Raw genomic sequence first — 24,714 nt, 5'->3', positions numbered from 1 at the left:
ACTACCTACCACTCTATGTGAGTTACAGGCCTCAACAGGGAAGAATTCTCTTTGCCCAGGGACAAGCCCAGCCAATGAGAAACACTGCACTCTCTCATTCCTCCAATAGACTTTCCTTCAAAATAACCCCTCCCAACTTCCTCCTTTTTCACTACAAAGTACATTCCTCTCCTTTTCTTGTGGAACTTGCCTGAGGTTTTCCTAAAGCTTCCTTGTCCCTAATTGCAATTCTTTGCTATTCCTAAATAAACCTCTTTTGCTGGTACAATAACTGGCTGTTTTATTTTTAAGGTCAACAAAACATATTAATTTCACCAACATTCCTGTATGCCAACAAAACAAAAAGCAAAAAATAATTGGAGATAAATGATGTAAAAACTACTCAAGAAATTTTAATGAAAAACATTCGGTGATCTTCGAGTATATCTGAATACTATAATAAGATGTGTTTTCTCCAAAATAAAGCATATATTCAAAGTAATTATAACCAAAGTCTAGGCAAGATTTTTTTACTTGACAAAATGATTCTAAAATTATACATAAGAATGAGATGATCAAATAAAAATGTTGGGGAAGACGCTATAGGGAGATGAGTCCTATGAAAAAATAATACAAAGCAATGGTTATTATTAAACAGGAAGGTATAATTACAAGACAAAAAAGACAGTCCAGAATTGTATAGCATATTATAGCCAACAGAAGCAGCGACACAAAATTATAAGAAAGGGACAAGTTACTCAATAAATGGTGTTGGGATAACTGGTTAACAATTTGGAGGGAAAATAACTATTAAGACTCACACTTCATTCATCAGAATAAATTCTGATGGATGTAAAAGTTAAATATAAAACAATAACAAGATACAATTGCAAATGAATATATTAAGGAACTAAAGGGAAACTGACTTAGATCCTAGAATTAACAGGGGAAAAAAAAATCACAAAAGAAAAAGGGTTGTAGATACGATTCTATAATTAAAAGCAAAAATAAATGAACAGGCAAAAAAGATTGGAAAATATTTGGTAGCACAAAGGACAGAAAGTTAATATCTTTTTTATATAAGAAGTTAAGATAAATAGCTTTTAAAAAACATTAAAATCCCAACAGATAAATGACCAGGGCTTAGGAACAGCCACTTCACAAATGAGGACATAGCATGGATCCTCACTTGACATTTTAATAATCAAGGAAAGGCAACAGTTCAGGGAACAATTCTTTTTCCTTTATATAAAATTTTAAATTTTACAAAATTCTACAAAAATATGGCAAAATCTATCACTGACCAATATGTACTGAGGCTGTGTTCTCACGATCTTCTTATGGTGGCATCATACACTCAGAACGCCCACCAGGGAAACCTATGAGCAACAGGGCTCAGAAACTACGGAAGAGCTTACCTTTGGGAAGCTTAGCCTGAGAAAATGCATATTCAAAAATCTACAAGCTCCATGATTTTCAATATAACATTATTTACAACAAAAAAAAAACCAGAAAGTACCCATAATTTCCCCAAATAGGGGAAGAGGAGCTAAGTAAACTCTAGTGTTAGTTAGTACAATCAAAGGAATATTATGTGGGCACTAGACACAAGAGAAGCATGGGTATGATAAAAAGCAGGTGATAAAATTGTACACACCTTATAATTACAACTATGTTACATAAACACAAGCAAAAAGGGAATTCATAAAAATGCTAATGATTTAATAAATGTGGCAGTATAGATGATTTTTCGTTTCTCTATTTTCTAAACCTTTAGTAATGATATATTACTTTCATAGTTTAAATATGTATTTTTAAAGAGCTAAAATTAAAAGCTCAAGTCATTCCACATAGGTTGGTAATAGTCATAATTTTGTTATCAACAAACCATTAAAAAGGTCACTTTCTGAGAGGAGGACACTCTTAAGGCCTCAGAATTTAAGCCTAAGCTTCCTACAGGAATAAAGGGGAAGCATTCACAGGATGCAGATGTTTACAACCATCAGAGTATTTGCTTTATGCTCCTTTTTAATCTTTTCAGCATTTCCTCTAATATTTTTGCACAGATAATCATTTCCCCTCAAAAACCAGCATAGCGCATCCGGAAATAGTTTCTTTCTTCGTATTTTTATTACATCTGACTTTCATTCCAAAGTTACTGATTTTGGAGACTACATTATTTCATATTTCACACATAGTAAGACTTTATTAATATTTTCATGTCATACTATTTCCAGTTTGCATACATCTCACAGAATGTGACGGCAGTGGAATGACCTTTATTTACACACCAGCAGAAATGGAGGCTCAGAACACGAAACTCTTAGCATTATAATATCGCAGACAATGGGAAGTTAGGACTGGTCTATTATGAATAAGTCTGAGTGCCCAGCGCTTAGGAGGCTATCTTTCCCTTACATTGCCTTTTTTCAGTATGTTTGTTCCTGGTACTGTGGCAGAAACATATCTATGGCAGAAACTGCCATCTTTCACAGAACACAGAAAATAATAAACACAGGCTATTAGTAAATGTTTTTATTTTCTTTTAATCATGATTATAAAAGAAACCTCTTATTGCAAAATACTAAAAGCCATCTTTCCACAAAAGAAGAATGAATTTTCTTTCTTAACAGATTTCCTCGTGTGACGGAAGCCCCCGTGTCCAGGATCTGACCATGAGATCAGGTGCTTTCACTGTTTCAATATTTACTGTAAAAGCTCCTCAACTTCCTGCAACCAATCACATAAACTTACCTACCGCCCCCAACCCTTTCATGAATTATGTAAATTTTATTATGCAATTCGAAGGAAGAGGTGACTCCAGCTCTGGGGATGTACCTGGGATCTGCGTCCTCCCCCTCCCCTGACTACTCAAGGGCCTCCGGCTAGCAGACATCCTCCTATCCAGATTTTTAACCTCTCCTTCCTAAAGACTCCTTCACATCAACAAAGTAACAGAATCAGTTTTCCACAGTAAATGCATAGAATATAAATAGTTTATGTCACTAGATGCAATTAAAAAATTACAAAATTCTGTATTACTACAGAATTTTAAGGTGCTTTATGTGTTTCCGATCTTTAAAAACAAAAATAAAAATGCTTTCAGTGTTCCTACTCCCATTTCCTCTATAACCAAGCTTTCTAAGTTGTCTATAATTGTTTCCATTTTCTCAGTCTTCCACAACTCAATCTGCTCCCCATTTCACAGAAACCATTCCTGGCCTTTCTTATTTATTGTTCAAACGTACAAGAGCTTCAAATGAAAGGAATAAAAATAATACATACAAAAAAAGAAAACGGTGGAAAATAAAAAGTTAATTTTCTAAAGTGATTTTAATCCTTTTAAATAAGTCAATCAATATCTTCTTAGAGGTACAGATGATATGGCATACATAAAGACAAAATATGATAATATAAACCAAAATCACTTTAAAATTTTTTTATTTTTCAATTAAACATACAATACTATATTAATTTCAAGTATACAACAGTGATTAGACATTTATATAACTTACGAAGTGATTCCCCCATAAATCTAGTACCCATCTGACACCATACATACCATATTCCCCCCAAAATAAGACCTAACCGGAAAATAAGACCTAGCATGATTTTTCAGGATGCTCGTAATATAAGCCCTACCCAAAAAATAAGCCCCAATTAAGATCGTCAGCAGACGGACACATTTAGTATGTCCATTGCAACACATACCAGACGTATTAAGTTATAAAATAATAACATTAATATATAATTAAATATAAAATAAATAATATTATTGACATTAATACTTAAAATGATAATTTAAATTATAATTAAGTATTTGTAAATACCAAGCGGGTGCCTTTGGACGAGAGATAAACACCTGTGTAAACAGATGAACTTGAGACTTACTGCCGAATAACCAATCAGAATACAGACACAACACAGGACTAACGTGCGCATTCTATAACGAATGGATGTGGTTGTGTCTAACATGAATCTTCATAATTCAATACGTCATGCGTTGTAATGGATGTACTTAATGCACTCATGTAAAATAAAGAAACTTTTTCTGAATTTTGGTGCCTGCAATCTTTCGTCACTTTTGTGTGGACCATCATTCTTAACTGTCTTAATTTTTGTGCTATTTCTGTCTCGTAAGTCTTCAGTTAACACTTGATTTAATTAGATTTAAAGGTAATAATATATTGACCCCAGACAAGATAAGTGCAAAAAGAAAGAGCTATTCCGTCGAGTACAAGAAAGGAATCGTGGGGGACTCCCGGGGCAAGAATCTTACCACTTTCTGCAAAGAGAAGAAGTTGGATCTCCGAATGGTCCGAAAATGGCGAGCTGAGTATGATAACCTCAGTCAACAGGTGGACGAGGGAAATGCTAAGAGGAGCAAGTGTGGATCAGGTGGGCAACAATTATTTCCTGAGCTGGAAGACATCATCTGTGAATGGATTGCTGACAGGAGAGCAAAGGCTTTGGTTGTGCGCAGGGCTGATATTCAAGCATTTGCCCTTGCAGTGGCACCACAGTCAGAAATATCCCCAGAAGAATTCAAAGCATCACAACACTGGCTGGTTGACTTCCTTCAGCGATATGAACTGTCTCTAAGATTGACAACACTGTTCAAGCTGGATACTGAAGTTATTAAACATGCACTTGCATTCAAGTCCTTTATTGATGGCATCGACTTTTCTAAATACCAACTCCCCAACATGATTGCGATGGATGAAACTGCAGTGTTTATGGGCCAAGGATCTCAAACGACAATTGATCAGAGGGGTGCCTTCTCAATCTACATTCCCTCCACTGGTTATGAAAGTTCATGTGTTACCTGTATTTTGGCAATTCATCTGGATGGAAAGAAAGTCCCAAGAAAGATAATCATCACTAAAGGCAAGAAAGATAAGGTTGAACGTGTTTCAGGCATTTATGTTCTTGAAACCGAAAAAGCCTGGTGCACACAAGCAGTTATAAGGAAGTGGGTAGATTTAATGCTGCGACTTGTTTTGCGAGGTGGCCAAAGAGGTCTGCTAGTCTGGGATTCAGCCAGTACTCACCGTGCTAAAGACATGAAGAACTTCCTTGCAGAGAGAAGAATAGATCAAGTAATGATTCTTGCAGGAATGACTGCCTATCTCCAGACTCTTGATATTGCAATAAACAAGCTATTCAAGGACGATTTGCGCATGGAAATCAATGACTACATTGAAAATAGAATGGAGAGAAATCAGCGTGGAAACTTTGTGAAGCCTAGCCTGCAAGAGGTCGTGCCTTGGGTGAAGAATTCATGGGATAAAATCACTGACAGCTGTGTTGCCAATGCACTATGAGCAGGCTACATGGACAAGAAGTGTTCATTTAAGGAGAGTTCTATTGCTGGACATGAGAGATTGGGGCCAATGGTTCTACAGGAAATGGGGTCGCAAGAAATTCAAGCCGGAATTCAGGGTTTGGAGAGTTATGACGATGTTCCAGAAGATGGCATGACTGTATGTGAAAAAATGTAGATTTTTGTACATGAATAAATGAATGTAGATTGTTGTACATGAATAAATGTAGATTGTTGTACATGAAAAAATAAGACATCCCCTGAAAATAAGGCCTAATGCATCTTTTGGAGCAAAAATTACTATAAGACCTGGTCTTATTTTCGGGGAAATACGGTAGTTATTATAATATTAGTGACTAAATTCCCTATGCTACACCTTACAACCCCATGACTATTTTGTAACTACCAATTGTACCTCTTAATTCCTTCCTCCCTTCACCCATCCCTTCCAACCCCCCTCCCATCTGGCCACCATCAAAATGTTCTCTGTATCTATGATTTTGTTTCTGGTTTGTTTGTTCATTTATTTTGTTTTTTAGACTTCACATGTAATGAAATCATATGGTATTTGTCTTTCTCTGTCTGACTTATTTCACTTAGCATAATACCCTCTAGGTCCATCCATGCTGTACAGATGGTTAAGATTTCATTCTCTTTCATGGCTGAGTAATGTTCATTGCATATATGTACCACCTCTTCTTTGTCCATTTTGTATTGAACACTTAGATTGCTTCTGTATCTTGGTTATTGTAAATAATGCTGCAATGAAAATATAGATGCACACATCTTTTCAAAATAGTGTTTTGGGTTTACTCAGATAAGATACCCAGATGTGGGGTTACTGGGTCCTTCTTTGTCTGTTATAGCTTTTGTTTTAAAGTCTATTTTGTCTGGTATAAGTATCTACCCAGTTTTATCCATAATTGCCTAAACTTGGAAGAAACCAAAATGTCCTTCAGTAGGTGAGTGGCTAAATAAACTGTTTACATTGTTGTAAGTTTCTCACATTTTACAAAAAGTGGTATAAAGAAACCAAAATGTCCTTCAGTAGGTGAGTGGCTAAACTATTTACATTGTTGCAAGTTTCTTACATTTTACAAAAAGTGGTATAACATTAAGTCTAAGAGTAGGATAAACTGTGATAAATCAAGGATGCCTGTTGTAACTGCAAATGCAATCACTAATAAAATGTTATAAACTGAAATACTAAGAAAACAGTCAATTAGCCCTATAGAGTAAAGGAGAAAAAGAGTAATAGAAAAAGAAAAAAAGAGATCTAAACCCAACTACGGTCAATTCTCATTATTTGCAGTAGTTACGTTCTATAAAGTTGTCACAAGCCCTTAATTAGTGAATATGTAACTACTGCTCCTGGGGCAAATACGGGGTTAAGTTCCTGCAAGTCTCTGGTTACAACACCTCAGTCAACCAATGAATACATAACCTTGCATTATGGTTTCTTCTGTTTAAAGACACCTTATTTAGCAAATACACTTGACCCTTGAACAAAGCAGGGTTCAGGGATGCCGACCCCCACGCAATAGAAAATCCACATATAACTTTTGACTCTAGCCCTTCCCATCCACGATTCAACAAACCATGGATCAAAAATTGCTGTTTTTAATTACTGTTCTGATCTGAAGCTAAAAATTCACAGTTGGCAAACCGTGCTTGGGAATGGGACAATACTATTTTCGATCCCCAGTTGGTTGAATCTATGGATGCAAAATTTGCAGATACAAAAGGCCACCTGTATTTATTTTTAAAAAACCCATGTATCAGTGGACCTGCCCAGTTCAAACCCATGTTATTCAAGAGTCAACTGTACATATTGCTGAATCATTACCATTGAACCATGACCAACAGCACTGTAACTCATGCCTGAGGAAGTTTATATACATGACTATTTCTCCGTAAGGCACATCACAGCTTTCTTAGGAACAGCCACTTAGGAACACTCAGCACTGTGCTTAGAGACAATTATAAACAGTGAAATCATCAACAAAAAAAGTGAAAAAATGTGAAAAACCTAGCACTGAGAAGACCACAAAAAAGACACGTTTACAGTATGAGTGCTGAAAAAAGAAACCAGAGTATCAACTTGTTTATCCTAATCTGGGAGCGCACATGTCAGATGACTCAAATTTTTCACTGCTCTGTGCATGTCTCTGAATGACTATGGCAGCACTGTGTTGATTTTGGAGTTACAAAATCAATTTTATCAAGAAGGCAAATTCGCATATATAGAATACATAAGCAATGAGGATCAACTGTGTATCAGTAAGTATGTTAAATATAAAGGGACTACTTATTCCAACTAAAAGGTAGAGATTGTCAGACGGGGAAAAAAGAAAATAAAAACAAAACCAAGATCCAACTATATCATGTCTATAAGAAATATATTTTGAATATGAAGATACAGGTTAAAAGTAAGAGGATGGAAAAAGATATACCATACAAACACTAATGATAAGGAAAACACGACTTTCTACAACCGAAACAAAATGAAATTTTAAAAATCTGAATAGCCATGTATCTATTGAATAAATTGAATTGGTTAGCCTACCCTTTGCAAAAAGAAAACTCAAAGTTCAAATTATTTCACTGGTTAATTCTATCAAACGTATAAGAAAGAAAATAAAGGATGAAACACTTCCTAACTCATTTTAGATGCTTTGTATAAACCTGTTAGCAAAACCTAAAAAAAATTACAAAACCAACTGCAAATCATGAACATAGCTTATGCACCTAGATGAAAACATCCTTGGCATATAGAAAAATCAAATTCAGTAACTTTTAGAAGAGTAGCGTATCATAACCAAGAGGGGTTTATTCCAGGAATATAAAGTTAAATTAACATTTTAAAGTCAATGCTATTTAACATAATAACAGATTCAACAAAAGCATTTGAAAAATGTTAACATCCATTCTGTTTTTTAAAAACCCTCAGCATACTAAAAGCAGAAATTTCCTCAATCATATAAACCGACAGCAAATAACATAATTAATAATGAAGTCCTGAGGATTTTACCTCTGTGACTGGAAGTAAGGCAGAGCCCACTCTCGGCACTTCTACTCAACGATATACAAAAGGTCCTAGCCAGTGCAATATGGCAAGGAAAAGAATTACAAGGCATGAAAATTAAAGAGGAAGATGTAAAACTGTTTCCTTTCACAGGCTACATAACTGCTAACAAAGAAATGTCTAAGAAATTTACAGTCAGTTTAGTAAGATTAAACTAATTTAGCAAGCTTGCAGGATGCAAGGTCAATATACAAAATTCAAATGTATTGCTATATACTAGCACCAAAAAGAAAATGAAAAAAATTTTAATTTATCTTAAAATAATATCAGAAAACAGATTATGAATAATTTTAACAAAAGACATGCATGCTCCATATACTGAAAACTATAAAACACTGCTGAGAGAAATGAAATATCTAAATAAATGGAGACATATACCGGGTTTGTAATTTGGAAAATCCAATACTGTAAGGATGCTGATTCTGCCCAAATCAAAATTTCGTTCGTATTCCCACCAGGTGTTTTTATAGAAATTGGCCCTTTGATTCTAAAATTTAAATGGAAATACAACGGATCTAGAACAGCCAAAACAATCTTGAAAAAGAATAAACTTGAAGGACTTACATTATCTGACTTCAAGACTTATTATAAAGCTACAGTAATCATCAAAATATGGTCCTGGCCTAAGGAGAGACAAATAGATCAGAACAGTATGTCCAGGAATAGACTTACACTTCTTACATGGCCAACTGATTTTCAAAAAAGGCACCAAAGCAATTCAATGGGTTATGGAAAGCCTTTTCAACAAATGGTGCTGGAGCAACTGGGTATCCACATAGGAAAAAAAAATGAACTTCAACCCCTATCTCACACCATAAACAAAAAATAATTTGAGATGTATCATAGATCTACACCTAAAAACCAAAACTATAAAACTCCTAAAAATAAAAAGGAGAATATCTGCACCATGAGTGTAAACAAGATGTAAAAGCATTTGACAAAATTCAGCATAAGGAAGGATACTACGATGTATCCCCATGGTGTTGGATTAACACTGGTAGTATCAATATGAAATCACAGTTACACATACACACACACACACACACACACACACAAATATGCAAGTATAAAATACAGACACATGTATGCGTGTATACACTAGCAACAAAAACATATACACACACACAAACACATCCTAGCTCTGTCCACTAAGACAGCCTACAAGTAAGACACCCGAGTTGCGATTAGGACATCATGCACCCAGACCTTGTTCCCCACTAATAGGAACAAGGCTCCTTGGAGAAAAGCTGATTCCAGGGCTGAGGCACCCAAAATGAGCCCAGAGCACCTTGATGCACTAGAAAGCAATTAGGTGCTCAAAGAATTGTGGAGACATATAAAAAAGGACACAGGAGCCAGCTTGAAAAGGGTCACATGGGCCAAATCTGGGACAGTTTGAGTATCAAAATAATTAGAATAACAAATCATAGACCACTAAAGAAGAATATATCTATGAATCAAATGAATGAATGGGTGGATATATGGATGAATGGGAGCAAGGTGGGAAATGGAGGGAGAAAGAAAGACTCTTCTTCACAGCAGAATGCCAAGTAATAAAACAGAAGGAAGTATGGAATTGTAAAATCATCACTGGATGCTAAAACTAGTAGGTGAAAGTTTGATGAGGAACAGGATATTTATCTGGTGTCAATACATACTTATTAATCTCAAAGGGAAAAATTGTATTTTGGCAATGGAGAAGTCTGGCAGATAACAACTTAACCAAGTGTCAAATATTATCACCAATATTGGAACTAAGTATCATCAAGTGGCTCCTAATACGTTCCACTAAGAAAAATAAAAAATCACTTCTGGGTTATCCCTGTCTAAAATGTATAACCTGAATCTAACCATGAAGAAACTTTAGTCAAGCACAAAGTGAGGGACATTCTAGAAAATAACTGGTCTGTACTCTTCAAAAATGTCAACGTCGAGAATGACAAAGACAGGTTGAAGAACTATTTCACATTAAAGGAGACTAAAAAACTGTGAGCTCCCCATGCCTGTTATTCACTAGTCCATTTAGTAGCAAGGTCGGTTGCTCAGCTGTCTCACAGCCATGTTTCGTTCAGGTATCTTGACTTCTTAACTATCGCTTACAGCTCATTTTATTGACTATACTAATTTTTTTTTACATCATCTAAACAGACATCATGTGGCCATGCTGTATGGACAAGAGTTTGCAATCTCCACCTATTCCAAACAGTAGTGTTAATTTTGGCATACAGTCACGTAATTCTTGGCAAAAGCAATAAAAATGATGTATGCAGATTGAAAAAAAATTGTGTGATTCTAAGTAGGATAGTGAGCAGAGAAAACAAAAGAGTGATAAAGGATATTATAGGAACAAGTGTTGAAAATGTAATATGAACTGCGAATTAGACAACAATACTGATCGATTATTAAATTTCCTGACAAGTAATTTTTCTATGTTTATTAAAAAAAGGCCCAGGTTCTTAGACTTACATTTATATATGCACAGAGTGCGATAAAATGGGTAAAATATAAAAAGTTGGTGAATCTTAGTTAAGGATATGTGGTAATACTTTGTACTCTTATAGTTTTTCTGTAATAGTATCAAAAGTTACACATAAAGCAAAAAACATAATTGAAGAACTAGAAAAGTTTTTTTGACAAACATGACAGACATAAGGTTACTTCATTTAATACATAAAGAAACTGTATAAAGGAATCAGGGAAAAAGCAGTAACATCCCAAAAGATTAATGGGAAAAGGACACGCACAGCCAATTTACAAAAGAAGCTAACGAACTTTTAAAGGAAAAAAAAAATCAACTTAATGATTTAAAAAGGCAAAGAAGACAAAAACGAGGTGTTTTCCACCTGTGAAATCATTTCTTTTCTTTTTTAATAGCACCCAACATTGGTAAGGATGCCCTAAAAGGGGCACTCACACTGTGCTAGTGGGAATGTGAATTAGAACCTTTCAGTAAAGCGGTTCAGTAATAAAAACCAAGAGACTTAAAAATATCCATACCATCTCACCCAGCAATTCAAGTTCATGATACTCTCCTAAAGAAATCATCTGAACTGTGGATATAAACGTATGCCCAAATACATCCATCAAAGGATATTTACAACAGCAAAATTCTTTAAAATAAGCTCTATGTTAAACAGTAAGGAAATGGTTAAGTAAATTAGAATGTAACCATGAAATGCAATATAGTCAGTAAAAGTAATTAAAATAGGAAACGTTATACAACAAATGATAAGAGAATAAAGTTTATAAAAACAGGCATTCAGGATGACCTTGACTATGTAAAAAACAATTCACAAAGCCCAGAATAGAAGTACTAATAACAAACACTGTTTGAAAAGAAATATAAATAAGGCCTGTGAACACCTGTTCCAAGTCTTGAGTTTGTCTGAGATCTCTCTTTGCCCCCTCCCCCCTTGCACCCAGCACAGAGCAAGCAGTTACCTGCCCCACTCCCTCAGCACTGAGCATTTCTTGAAAACATGGTACCATCCCCAGTTGCACTCGTTATATATTTGGTGCTTTATATCTACAAACTCTCCTGCCTCACATAATGCATGTAAAAAAATTACTGACTCTATCTAGCTACTGAAGTCACCTCCAAAATGAAATCTACGTCGAACACAGAAGTTCATGAATAAGCAGTTTCTCTTTTTCCTTGCTTCTTTAAAATAAAAACATCAAGGAGAAAACAACCCCGAGCTTTCTGTCAAAACCCCAGACTCCTAGGCAGGCTTCAGACAAGAAGAGGACGCTACATACCTGATTAGGGTTGTGTGCTAGGACCACCAGTGCCAGCACCAGCTCACTGTCATGTCAGAGAACATTTGTTTGTAAGTCTAATCATTAGCTGCCACCAAAACACACACCCATCTGTGTGTGGCAGGGCTAAGCCACTAAGCAGGGCCCCACCTGACTCCAGCTCTCCTCTGTTTACTCCCCACTGAGTCCACCTTCCACTTGGCAACTTTCCATCTAATTAGCTGTGGGGGGGGGGGGGAGAAGGGGGAACAAGGCTGGCAACATGGGGAAACCAGATGAGAGTAGGACCACAACTGTGGCAGAGGGCTAGCTGAGAGGCGTGCATGTCAGTGGTTCTCAACTGGGTGATTCTGCCACCCAGGGGACTTTTGGCGATGTCTTGGAGCTATTTTTGGTTGCCATAACTGTGGGGGGGTGCTACCAGCACTAGTAGGAAGAGGCCAGGGAAGTCGCTCCATACCCTAACAACAAAGACTTACCCAGCTGCAAACGTCAACAGTGCTAAGGCTGAAAAGCCTGCCATAAAATGATTTATCTACTAGCACAGTAGAGTCTAACCCCAACTCAGCAGGAACAGGACACCCAGTAGGTAAAGGAAACCTGAGGAAGTTTAGGAAATGTGTACACACACACACCCTCCTCAACCAGATGCTAAGAAAGGGTGAGAGAACTGTTCCTTCGGTGACCAATATTCTACCTCAGGAATTGGGGGGAAAGAGCATTATGATTTAATAAAAGTAATAAACATACCTTTTCCCCAAGGGCTTGCTCCCCCACGTATCACATACTTCGTCAAAGACTGCTTCACAGCAGAAACTGTGAGAAGATAACACTATCAAAACCGCCCAGACTGGTAAATATCTCCAGAGAAGCTGGCAATGCACCCACATTGCTGATGACAAATTTAGCTGTGCATCTCCACAGGACCTAAGAACCCAAACTCACAGTTCCCAGCTTCACTTACAAGAAAAGCAGCAAGCATCCAAAGATCACTCAAAACGAAGACAATAGTGCTGCTTTTCCCAGATGAATAATCAAAAACTAAACAAGCCTTAAGAGCAAATAGTACTTAGCATGCATTTCAACCAAAAAAGTTGCAGATAAAAAAGAATGTAGTATATGAATCATCATTATAATTCAGTTAAAGTCGGTGACCACCGTACCACACCCTGCAATATGGGTTTTCTTGATTATTTTAATGACTTTATCATGCCATGATTTCCACCCCTGGGAGGCCATAAGGTTATAGAGAAGTTATCCAACACCATCCCTAGCTGAGGCTTAAATAACATGGACCTAACTGAAGCATCATTTGCCAGTTTGCCTTGACCTTTGTCCTTTAGGAAGCATAAAGCACTTAAAGTAGCCCATTTCAATGTTGGACAGAAATAACTGTTAGAAATGTGTCCATTATGTTGAGTCAAGAGTGCCTCCTTTCCATCTCCTGTTGTTAGTTTTGCCCCACATTAGAATCACAAGAAACAAACCCAGTATTTTCCCAATGTATCTTTCCTTAATGCTTCTGTAAAATTATCTTGCCTGCCCCATCCCAAGTGTTTTTCTTCTCCAGGTTGCAAAATGTGCTCTCCTACTGAACTGTGTTATAGCTAACTCAGCTATGACTCAGTGGGAGACAAAAAACCAAAATGGAAGAACGAGAAGGAATCTTTGAGAGCAACCAATTCCCACCAAACCCCACTTTTATAAGTGGGTATAAAGCCAGGCAGAGAGAGATGAAGCAAGGCTGCTTGCCAGAGGTCAGCAGCTATTCAATAAAGTCAGGAGTGAAACTCAGACTTCCTAACTCTTAAGTCTAATGCCTTCAGAACTATACTAAGTTGTATAAGATGCTGTATTAGTAGTCGAGTTGACATAATCTTTTAAGTTTCATGACAAAATTAAAAAATATTTTCAGTCAGCATTAAGTTAAAAGAAAACTCACGTGACCACAACCATGATGTGAAAAAGTATAACTGTTGTCATCTCCACTATATGGATGAAGAAACGCAGGCCCAAGGTCATACAGTAAGCACTGAAGCTGGCTCCAAAGCCCATATCCTTAACCGCTATGCCTCCTGGGTAAGTGCTGCAACATTCCTAACATATTCACAACTGAATTAACAAACTTAAAGACTTGCAGTAATTCCTTAAAATGTTAATGCTTTGACAGAATTTAATATAAAAGTTATCCTTCCTGAGATTATATGTTTATTTTTTAACGAATCAAAATAAATGTAAAGGTTTACAATATATAGGCTCCTGGCCTAAACTAAAAGGCCATTTTAACTTAAAAATCAGGCTATACTATTAAAACATCAAGTTCTACATCAACTACTCTGAATTCACCTAAAATCATCTAATCCTTCTGGGAATGACACAGAAGGAATTAATTTATGGCATGGAGTTTTTTTGAGAAACCTTAGCCAAGTAGAGTTTCATCCTCTCAATCATTTCCAAAAGGCTCTTCCACATAAGATTGTGTACCATGAAAAAAATAATCACTAAGTCAAATATTTCATCTGCCTAAATCATACAGATGTAATAACACAATTGAGAGTAATATAAAGGTGTAGATTGAACACTTAAGTTCAGTTCCTCTTCCACCAAGACTATTAAAATGACAGTAAAAGAATATTTTAAAAAGCAGCAGCTTATAAGTGAAATAAGTCAGACGAAGAAAACAAATACCATATGACCCCACTTATACGTGGAATCTAAAGAACAGAAATAAATGAGCAAACTAAACAAAAATAGTCTCAGAGACAGAGAAAAAACTGATGGCTGCTAGATGTGAGTGGGGTGGGGATGAGGGAGAAAGCACAAATTGGTAGCCACAATATTGCCACGGGGATATGAAAAACTGGGGAATATAATCAATAATGTTGTAAAGATTTTGTAGGGTGTCTTATTAGGGAGACCACTTCATGGATGGTGTAGATGCCTGACCACTGTGCTGTACACCTGAGGCTGAATAATACTGAATGTCAACTACAATTAAATATATATATATATAGCTACAGGATGTGGAGTACAGCATAGGAAATAGAGTCAATGGAATGTTAAGCGCTATATACAATGTCAGAGGGGTAGTAGATTGGAGGAGGAGGGTTATCACTTTGTGAGAGGTATAAATGTCTAACTATTTCATTGTTTTGTACACCTGAAACTAACAAGGAAGGAAGGAAGGAAGGAAAGCAGCTTACATTTCTGGGAAGAACTGTACTTTTCCCTATTTGTCCCACTAAGTACAGCTAAAAACTCTGCACATTATATATAAAACATAAGACTCTTAAAGGCAGACCAGCTAGGGACCTCAAGCTTGAAGGAACAATACTGTGTTGAGTTCCCTGGGTTTTCTTTTTTACCTCATACAACCCAGAAACACCAAGGGCTGCTGACAACAAAAAGTCTGCTCTTTCTAAACAAACGACTAGTAAAGAGTCAACCTAGAGAGACAAAAAAGCTTACAGGCCATAAAATTTTCAGACACCCTACTCGAGCCAAACACCCCAAAAAATACTGTGGCCATGGCCCCACTCATGTTAGCAAACACTGAGGGTAGACTAGACCCTACTCTCACCAAGATGTAACAAAGCATCTAAACATGCCCACCAGGACAGTATCACAGAAGGCCTAGTAGGTAGCTGGGGCTTTCATCCCCACCACTGCTTCAGTAAAAAAAAAAAAAAAAGAAAGAAAGAAAAGTCTGAGCAAAGAAATATAAGCTATAAAGAAGAAACAAAAGAAAATTTCAGAACTGAAAAAATGCCATTACCAAAAATACAAAAATCAACAGATGGGCTCAACATCAGAATGGTGGAGACAGAGAAAAGAATCAGTGAACCAGAAAACAGAACAATAGAAACTAACCAATCTGAATGACAGAGAGAAAAGAGACTGAAAAAGAAAAACGAATACAGCCTTGGGACCTGTGGGACAATAACTAAAGATCTAACATTCATGTTATTAAAGGGCTGGACTGAAAAAGTACTTGAAATAATGGCTGAAAATTCTGAGCAAACCCCAAACAGAATAAACTCAAAGAAATATTCATCAAGGCATATCACTGTCAAACTTCTGAATACTAAACAAAGGAAACAACCTGAAAGCAGTGAGAGAGAAACAACACCTTACCTATAAAGGAAAATCATTTAAATGACAACAAATATTTCATCAGAAACTATGGAGGCCAGACAAAGACACACAACACCTTACCTTACAAGGACTAAAAGGAAAAGCTGTCAACTCAGAACCCTATATACAACAAAAATAGCCTTCAGAGAGGAAGGAAAAATCAAGGCATTGTGAGGTCAAGTAAACTAAGAGACTGTATCACCAGCACAATATATACCCTAAAAGAATGGAATGGCTACAAGAAGTCCTCAAAACAGAAAAGAAAAAGAAACCTTTAACAAAATACTGGAAAATAGAATTCAGGAAATATAAAAAGAATTATAAACCATGACCAGGTGAGGTTTATTCCAAGGATATAAGGTTTGTTCAATTTTCAAAAATTAATCATTGTATGGAGTTGCCCCAAGATGGCAGATTAGGTCAATGCTATGGCTATTGTATCCCAGGATCACACCAAAATTACAAATAAACTATAGAACAATCAACTCAAGAATCATCTGAACACTAGCGGAACGGAACCCCCTATAACTAAGGATATAAAGGAGAGGCCACATTGAAACTGAAAGGAGGGGTGAAGACGCAAAACGGACTGACCCCAAACCCACAGATAGTGACTGAACACCAAGAGGCACACCTCGGTGGTGGGGGATCCCCCTGAAGAGGAAGGGGCCCCAGCCCCACACTGGGCTACTCAGCCCAGGGATCCTGTGCCGGGAAGAGAAGTTCCCACAGCATCTGGCAGTGAAAATCAGCCAGGTCTCTGTCGGCCCTTCCCAGCAAGACTGAAGGCAGCTGAAAACCGAGGCCCCCTTACAGAGCCCACACACACACTCGCTCACTTGCAAACACTCACCTGGTCTCTGGCGGAGGGGCAGCGATCGGAGGATGCCAGAGGTATGCAAGAAGGACTGAGCTGTGCGGCTCGGAGTGAGGGCTGGAGGGTCAGGAGCCATTGCTGGCCCTGTGTGGAGCATAAGCCATGTATAGCCTAAAGGAAGGCGCCATCTTTGCTGTGTTGAGCCCTTTCCCAAAGGGACAACAATGATCTGGTGGAATCCACGTGTGCCCACTGCCTTGGTGACACCCTGGTCCCCATCCCGCACAGCTGGTACTGCACTGCCCGAGACACTCTTGGCTGCTGGGCTGCTGGCCCCGCCCCAGAGGACGCAAAAGCCTTACTGCAGCGGCAGATGGCCTGTGGCAGCCTGGGAAACGTTTGGTGGTGGATGGTGACCCAAGCCCTGGGTGGCAGCATCTCTTGGGGGCCTGTGGGCCTGAGGAGAACGGTGGCTGGCTGCGGTATTCTGGGGGCATTTTTGCAAGGTGTTTGTGGACCAGCATCGATGCAGGAGCCGAAACTGCACTGACTTTGCAGAAACTACTACCTATAACCCTCACCTCCCTGGAACCACACCCCACCCCCTAGTTCTGCATTGTCATGGGCACTCTCAGTGCCTGAGTGGCAAGCCCCGCCCTACAAGCCCCAGAAGCCTGTTGCAGCAGAAGGCCCACGATAACCCAGGGAGCTTCTGATGGTTGAGTGACCCAACACCTGTGCCACAGCCACTCTACGGCATTTCTCAAGGATTTGCAAGCCCAAGGCAAGTGGTGGCTGGCTGTGGCATTCTAAGGGCATTTTGCAAAGTGATCACAGGCCAGGAACTGCCCGGAGGTGAGTGGTGGCTGGCTGTAGTATTCTCAGGGCACTGTGCGAAGGAAAGACATACAAGTCCAGGATGCGCAGAGTCGCAAACAAGATGAACCCAAACAGGCCCACACCAAGACACATTATTATTAAAACGGCAAAGCTTAAAAACAAAGAGAGAACCCTAAACACAGCAAGAAAAAGACAACTAATTACACCAGAGTTCCCATAAAATTGTCAGCTGATTTTTTCAACGGAAACTTTGCAGGCCAGAAGGGAGTGGCAGGAAACATTCAAAGTGATGAAAAGCAAGGACCAAGATTACTCTACTCAGCAAGGTTATGATTTAAAATTGAATGAGAAATAAGGAGCTTCCCAGACAAGAAAAAGCTAAAGGAATTCATTACCATCAAGCCTGTATTACAAGAAATGTTAAAAGGACTCCTTTAAGCAGAGGAAAACAAACCAACCAATATCAAAAATATGAATAATAAAATGGCAAAACTATGTACCTATCAATAATCACTTTAAATGTAAGTAGATTAAGTGCTGTAATCAAAAGACACAGAGTAGCTGAATGGATAAGAAAACAAGAGCCTTGCATATGCTGTCTACAAGAGACCCACCTCAGATTGAAAGACACACAGACTAAAAGTAAAGGGATGGAAAAAGATATTTCATGCAAATGAAAACAAAAAAAAAGTTGGAGTAGCAATACTTACATAGGGCAGACATTAAAACGAAGACTATCATAAAAGACAAAGAAGGACATTGCTTAATAATAAAGGGATCAATCCAACAGGAGAACATAACCCTAGTAAACATCTATGCACCCAATAGAAGAGTACCTAACTAGATAAAAACAATATTAACAGACATAAAAGCAGAGATCAACAGTAACACATCATAGTAGGGGACTTTAACATCCCACTGATATCAATGGAAAAATCTTCCAGAAAGAAAATCAACATGGAAACAGCGGACTTAAATGACACACTAGACCAGATGAATTTAATTGATATTTTTAGAGCATTTCACTCTAAAACAGCAGAATATACATTCTTTTCAAGTGCATGCAGAACATTTTCCAAGATAGACAACATGTTAGTTCACAAAACAAGTCTCAATAAATTTAAGAGGCCTGAAATCATAGCAAGCGTCTTCTCTGACCATATGGTATGAAACCAGAAATCAAAAACAACAAAACAAAAAAAAACTCTGAAAAACCACACAATGTTATAAGAAGACTAAATAACATTCTACTAAATAATGAATGAGTCAACAATGAGATCAAGGAAGAAATCAAAAGATACTGAAGAGAAATGAAAATGAAAACACAATGACCCAAAATCTATGAGACACAGCAAAAGCAGTCCTAAGAGAGAATTTCAGAGCAATGCAGGCCTACCTAAAGAACCAAGAAAAATCTGAATCTAAATTTACACCAAAGGGATCTGAAAAAGAACAACAAAAAAAGCCCAAAGTGAGTAGAAGGAAAGAAAGAAATAATAAAGATCAGAGCAGAAACTAACAAAATAGAGACTTAAAAAAACAAATTCAACAGATCAATGAACCAAGAGCTAGTTTTTCAAAAAGATACATAAAATCGACAAACCTTTAACCAGACTCATCATGAAAAAAAGAGGACCCAAATATAATAAATAAAATCAGAAATTAAAGGGGAGAAGTGACAACCAATACCACAGAAATACAACAAAAAAAAAGAAAGAAAATTAGAAAAATACTACTATACGCCAACAAATTAGACAATCTGGAAGAAATGGATAAATTCCTAGAAGCATACAATCTTCCAAGGCTGAATCAAGAAGAAATAGAAAATGTGAACAGACCGATTACTACCAATGAAATTGAATCAGTAATCAACAAGCAACCAACAAACAAAAGTATCGGACAAGATGGCTTCACAGGTGAATTTTACCAAACATTCAAAAAAGAATTAACACCTATTCTCCCCAAACTATTCCAAAAAATCCAGGAGGAAAGAAGGCTCCCAAGCTCATTTTATTAGGCCACCATTACTCTGATTCCAAAACCAGACAAAGACATTACAGAAAAAGAAAACTAGAGGCCAACAGCCCTAATGAACATAGATGCAAAAATGCTCAACAAAATATTAGCAAACTGAATTCAGCAATACATTAAAAAGACCATACACCACGATCAAGTGGAATTCACTCCTGGTATGCAAGGTTCAATATCCACAAATCAATTAATGTGATACACATTAACAAAATGAAAAATAAAAAGCATATGGTCCTACAATAGACGCAGAAAAAGCACTGGACAAAATCCAGCATCCATTTATGATAAAAACTCTCAGGAAAGTGGGAATACAGGGAATACAGCTAATATCATACTCAATGGAGAAAAGCTAAAAGCACTCCCCTTAAGATCAGGAACAAGACAGGAATGCTTACTTTCACCACTTTCACTCAACATAATACTTACTGGAAATTCTAGCCACAGCAATCAGACAAGAAAAAGAAATAAAAGGCTTCCAAGTTGGAAGTAAAATTGTCATCATTTGCAGATGACACGATACTATATGCAGAGAACCCCAAAGACTCCACCAAAAAACTATTAGAACTATTGAATGAATTTAGTAAAGTCGCAGAATACAAAATTAACATTCAGAGATCGGTTGCATTTTTATACACCAATAATGAACTATCAGAAAGAGAAATTAAGAAAACAATCCCATTTACAACTGCATCAAAATCAGAAAACCTACAAATAAATTTAATCAAGGATGTAAAAGACCTGTACTCAAAAAATTGTAAGACATTTAAGAAATAAGTTAAAAAGAAAGAAATGAAAGCACATACCATGCTCATGGATAAAAGGACCTAACATCCTTAAAATGTCCATACTACTCAAAGCAATTTACAGATTCAATGTTATCTCTATCAAAATACCAATGGCATTTGCCACAGAACAAGAACAAATAATCCTAAAATTTATATAGAACCATAAAAGGCCCTGAATAGCCACTGCAACCCTGAGAAATAAGAACAAAGCTAGAGGTATCCCACTACCTGATATCAAATTATACTACAAGGCTATAGTAATCAAAACGGCATGGTACTGGCATAAAAACAGACACATAGATCAATGGAACACAACAGAGAGCCCAGAAATAAATCCATGCCTATATGGTCATTTAATCTATGACAAAGGAAGCAAGAATTTACATTGGGGTAAAGACAATCTATTCATTACGTGGTGCTGGGAAAACTGGACAGACACATGCAAAAAAATACAATTGGACCACCTTCTTACTCCATATACAAGAATAAACTCAAAATGGATTAAAGACTTAAATGTAAGACCTGAAACCATAATACTCCTAGAAGAAAATATAGGAAGTAAATTCTCAAACGTTTCCCTTAGTAATATTTTTACTGCTGTATCTCCTCGGACAAGGGAAACAAAAGAAAAAGTAAACAAATGGGACTACATCAAACTCAAAAGCATTTTCACAGCAAAGGAAACCATCAACAAAACAAAAAGGCATCCTACTGAATGGGAGAAGATATTTGCCAATTATACATCAGATAAGGGGTTAATATCCAAAATTTATAAAAAACGCATACAACTCAACACTAGAAAAACAAACAACCCAATGTAAAAAATGGGCAGAGGACATGAATAAACATTTCTACAAAGACGATATACAGATGGACAACAGACATATGAAAAGATGCTCAATGTCAATAATCATCAAAGAAATGCAAATAAAAACTGCAATGAGACAGTCAGAAAGGCTATCATCAATAAATCAACAAACCACAAGGATGTGGAGAAAAGGGAGCCCTCCTGCACTGTGGGTGGGATTGCAGATTGGTGCAGCCACTATGGAAAACAGTATGGAGGTTCCTCAAAAAGATTAAAAATAGAACTACCTTATGACCCGCAATTCTACTCCTGGGTATTTATCCAAAGAAATCCATAGCACTAATTAAAAAAAAAAAAACCTATGCACCCCTATGTTTAATGCAGCACTAATCACAACAGCCAAGATATGGAAACAACTGAAATGCCCATCAATAGATGACTGAATGAAGAAACTCTGGTACATTTATACAATGGAGTATTAGCCATATAAAAGAATGAAAGATTACCATTTGCAACAACATGGATGGACCTAGAAAGTATTATGCTAAGAGAAATAAGTCAGACTGAGAAAGACAAATACCATATGATCTCACTTATATGTGAAATCTAAAAAACACAATAAACAAGCAAATGAAACAAAAATAGACTCATAGATACAGAGAAAAAACTGATGGTTGCTAGATGGGAGAGGGAGTTAGGGGATAGGGGAGAAGGTGAAGGGATTGGAAAGTACACAGTGGTAGTCACAATATAATCACGGGGATGTGAAATACAGTACAGGAAATATAATCAACAATGTTGTAAAGACTATATAGGGTGTCTGATGTATACTAGACTTACCAGGGGGATCACCTCATAGATTACGTAAGTGCCTAACCACTGTGCGGTACACCTGAAACTAATATAAAATAAGACTGAATGTCAACTTGTAAAGCACAGCATAGATAGTGGTATTGTAACAGCTATGTACGGTGTCAGAGGGGTAGTAGACTTGGGGGGGGTATCACTTTGTAAGGGGTGTGAATGTCTAATCATTATGTTGTTTTGTGCACCTGAAACTAATTTAAAAAGTTTAAAAAAATTTAAAAATTAAAAAAAAGATCAAGGAAATGAGTTTGCTTTGAAAAGAGAAAACATACTTTACTAGCTCACCTTGGGATCCACTCATAGTCCACTCAACCTCCAATTCTGGCTCACCTCACAGAAGCACCAAGTGGACCAGCTGTAAATGGTATGGTTTTCCTCTTTCAATATCTAACTTCAAGTTTCAGTAAGTCTCTTATCAACTCTAGTATTAAAAAACCAACTAATTAGGAAACTCTGCATTTCTCTTAACGTAAAAAAAAAATCCTACTGGTAATTTTTTTGCCTACGCACCACCACCTCACATTTTGTTTACATGTATGAAACAGGACCTCCATTTCTCCTAAAGCTAGTCCTCTCAAACCCCACATTCTCTTGCTCCAGCGTCTCAAAATTTGGAAACATTCACATTATTCCATGACTCTAAGGATGTTAGTTCAGACTCTCTCACCTTTCACATTTTTCAGTGGAAATGTTCAATTAATCCATTCAAGTTGGTCTCAAATAAAAGATTTGCAAAAAGTCTTCTACTCCCCTTCTGTGCCTAAACTAAACCAGCAATGAGGTCTGAGATCTCACGATTATAAGCATACACTTACTTCTCTTGGGACTGGGGTGCAAAAAAAGATGTAAAGAGTCTTTATTGGAAATTTTGGGGACTTTTTCCAGTATATATTGGAAATATTGTCTAACTCCATGACATACAGTCGAACAAATACGCCCAGGATTCATCTTCCGAATCCCATCAAATTAACAAAAACACAAAATCTGTCCTCAACTCTATATAACAGCGCTTTTCAATCTGTGATCTCTAGGGACTCTTAGGGAGTATGGGGAGGAGAGGGCACAGTGAGGTAGATAAAGGTTTCTTTTGATCTTTTTTACAAATTGGGCTTCTAAATGAGGTTTTAAGAAAGGAGGTTACATTGCATTAAAAAACAAAAGCCTGACAAAACAGTAACATAAACCATTATGACTTTCTTAAATTTTCTATGAAAAACTTCACCGAGGTGATTAAAAATCCATACATTGTCAGATGAAAGATTTCAGGACGAACGAAAACTGAGCAATTAAAAGAAAATTATCTACCTATGCTTTTTTTCTGGCAGCTTCCAACGTATGCAGGTCTCTCGAGATCACACAGGTCAGAAGTGGAAGGTCCTAGTCCAGACTTTCATTTTACAGATGTAGAAACTCTGACCAAGGGCGAGGGCTGACTTGCCCAAGGTCTCGGGATCCGTTAGGGGCAGGACTTCATCGGGATTCCCCGCAGGCAGCCCACCGGGCCCCAGCGCCCGACAGAGCCTGCGTGCGGCCCCTGGCTTGACCGGGCCCCCAGCGCAGCGTCGAGCGCGGGGGCGGAAGGGCCCACGGCTCGAGGTCGCTGCAGCCTTTCGGCCGGCTGGGAGCCGGGAGCTGGGACCCCGGCCCAGGACAGCACAGAACCCAGGCCTTGGCGGCCGCCCCCGCCCAGCCCACCTGTCGCGGACCTCACAGAGGGCAGCCACACCCCCTACCGGGGCCAGGGGCTCCGCCGGCCTCGTCCGCGGCGGGTGACGGCGGCTGCGCGCGGCGTGAGATCCAGCGGTCGCGACACCGCGGGAGTTACCTCAGGTGGGCGCTGCGCTCGCGACCAGGCTGCCCGGGGCCGCCTGCAGCATGCCGGAGACGCGGACGAAGCAGGGCCGCATCAAGCGCTGCGGGCCTGTTTACACGGCTCTGCAGGAGGACGCCGACTGGCTCGTCACGTGATGCGCGCGTCACGTGCTCGTCGGGGTTGGGGGAAGGCGTTGCCCAGCGACGACGGCGCGCTGGGGCTGGCGGAGGTGGCAGCTTCGGCCCGCTGGGGCTGTGCTCCCACGTCTCGGGTGCCGGGACGAGACGCAGACACCCTGTTCAGCCCTAGCGAGGACGGGGAAGGCACCCACCACCCGGGCTTCGTCCTTCAGTGACTCCTGGGCCTGAGCACATATGTTATTAGTGTTTTGGAAGAAGGGGGAATTTGTTCCAGCAGTATATTGTAGAACTTCAAAAAAAAATTGAAAATACTTACCCAAAGCTAGCAAATGA

At 38.2% G+C, this 24,714-nt stretch overlaps 1 protein-coding gene across 9 annotated transcripts in view; it reads right to left on the bottom strand.

Moving 5' to 3' along the window:
- MARCHF8 (membrane associated ring-CH-type finger 8) overlaps positions 1 to 24,377 on the bottom strand; it is a 121,659-nt gene extending 97,282 nt beyond the window's left edge. The window contains exon 1 of one of the 9 annotated variants that reach the window (XM_033130163.1): positions 24,254 to 24,377. The gene's annotated coding sequence lies outside the window, so the exon portion shown is untranslated. Of the gene's footprint in view, positions 1 to 4,258; positions 4,282 to 12,146; positions 12,274 to 12,896; positions 12,923 to 23,733 lie in introns of those variants that run through there. The other 8 variants (XM_033130158.1, XM_033130167.1, XM_033130161.1 and 5 more) reach the window with 8 other exon arrangements.
- Positions 24,378 to 24,714: the final 337 nt, after the last annotated feature.

Source organism: Rhinolophus ferrumequinum, chromosome 16 (genome assembly GCF_004115265.2).
Source record: "Rhinolophus ferrumequinum isolate MPI-CBG mRhiFer1 chromosome 16, mRhiFer1_v1.p, whole genome shotgun sequence".
Lineage (NCBI taxonomy): Eukaryota > Metazoa > Chordata > Mammalia > Chiroptera > Rhinolophidae > Rhinolophus > Rhinolophus ferrumequinum.
Note: the sequence above shows the minus strand (reverse complement) of the source record. Positions and strands in the feature narration are given on the sequence as shown.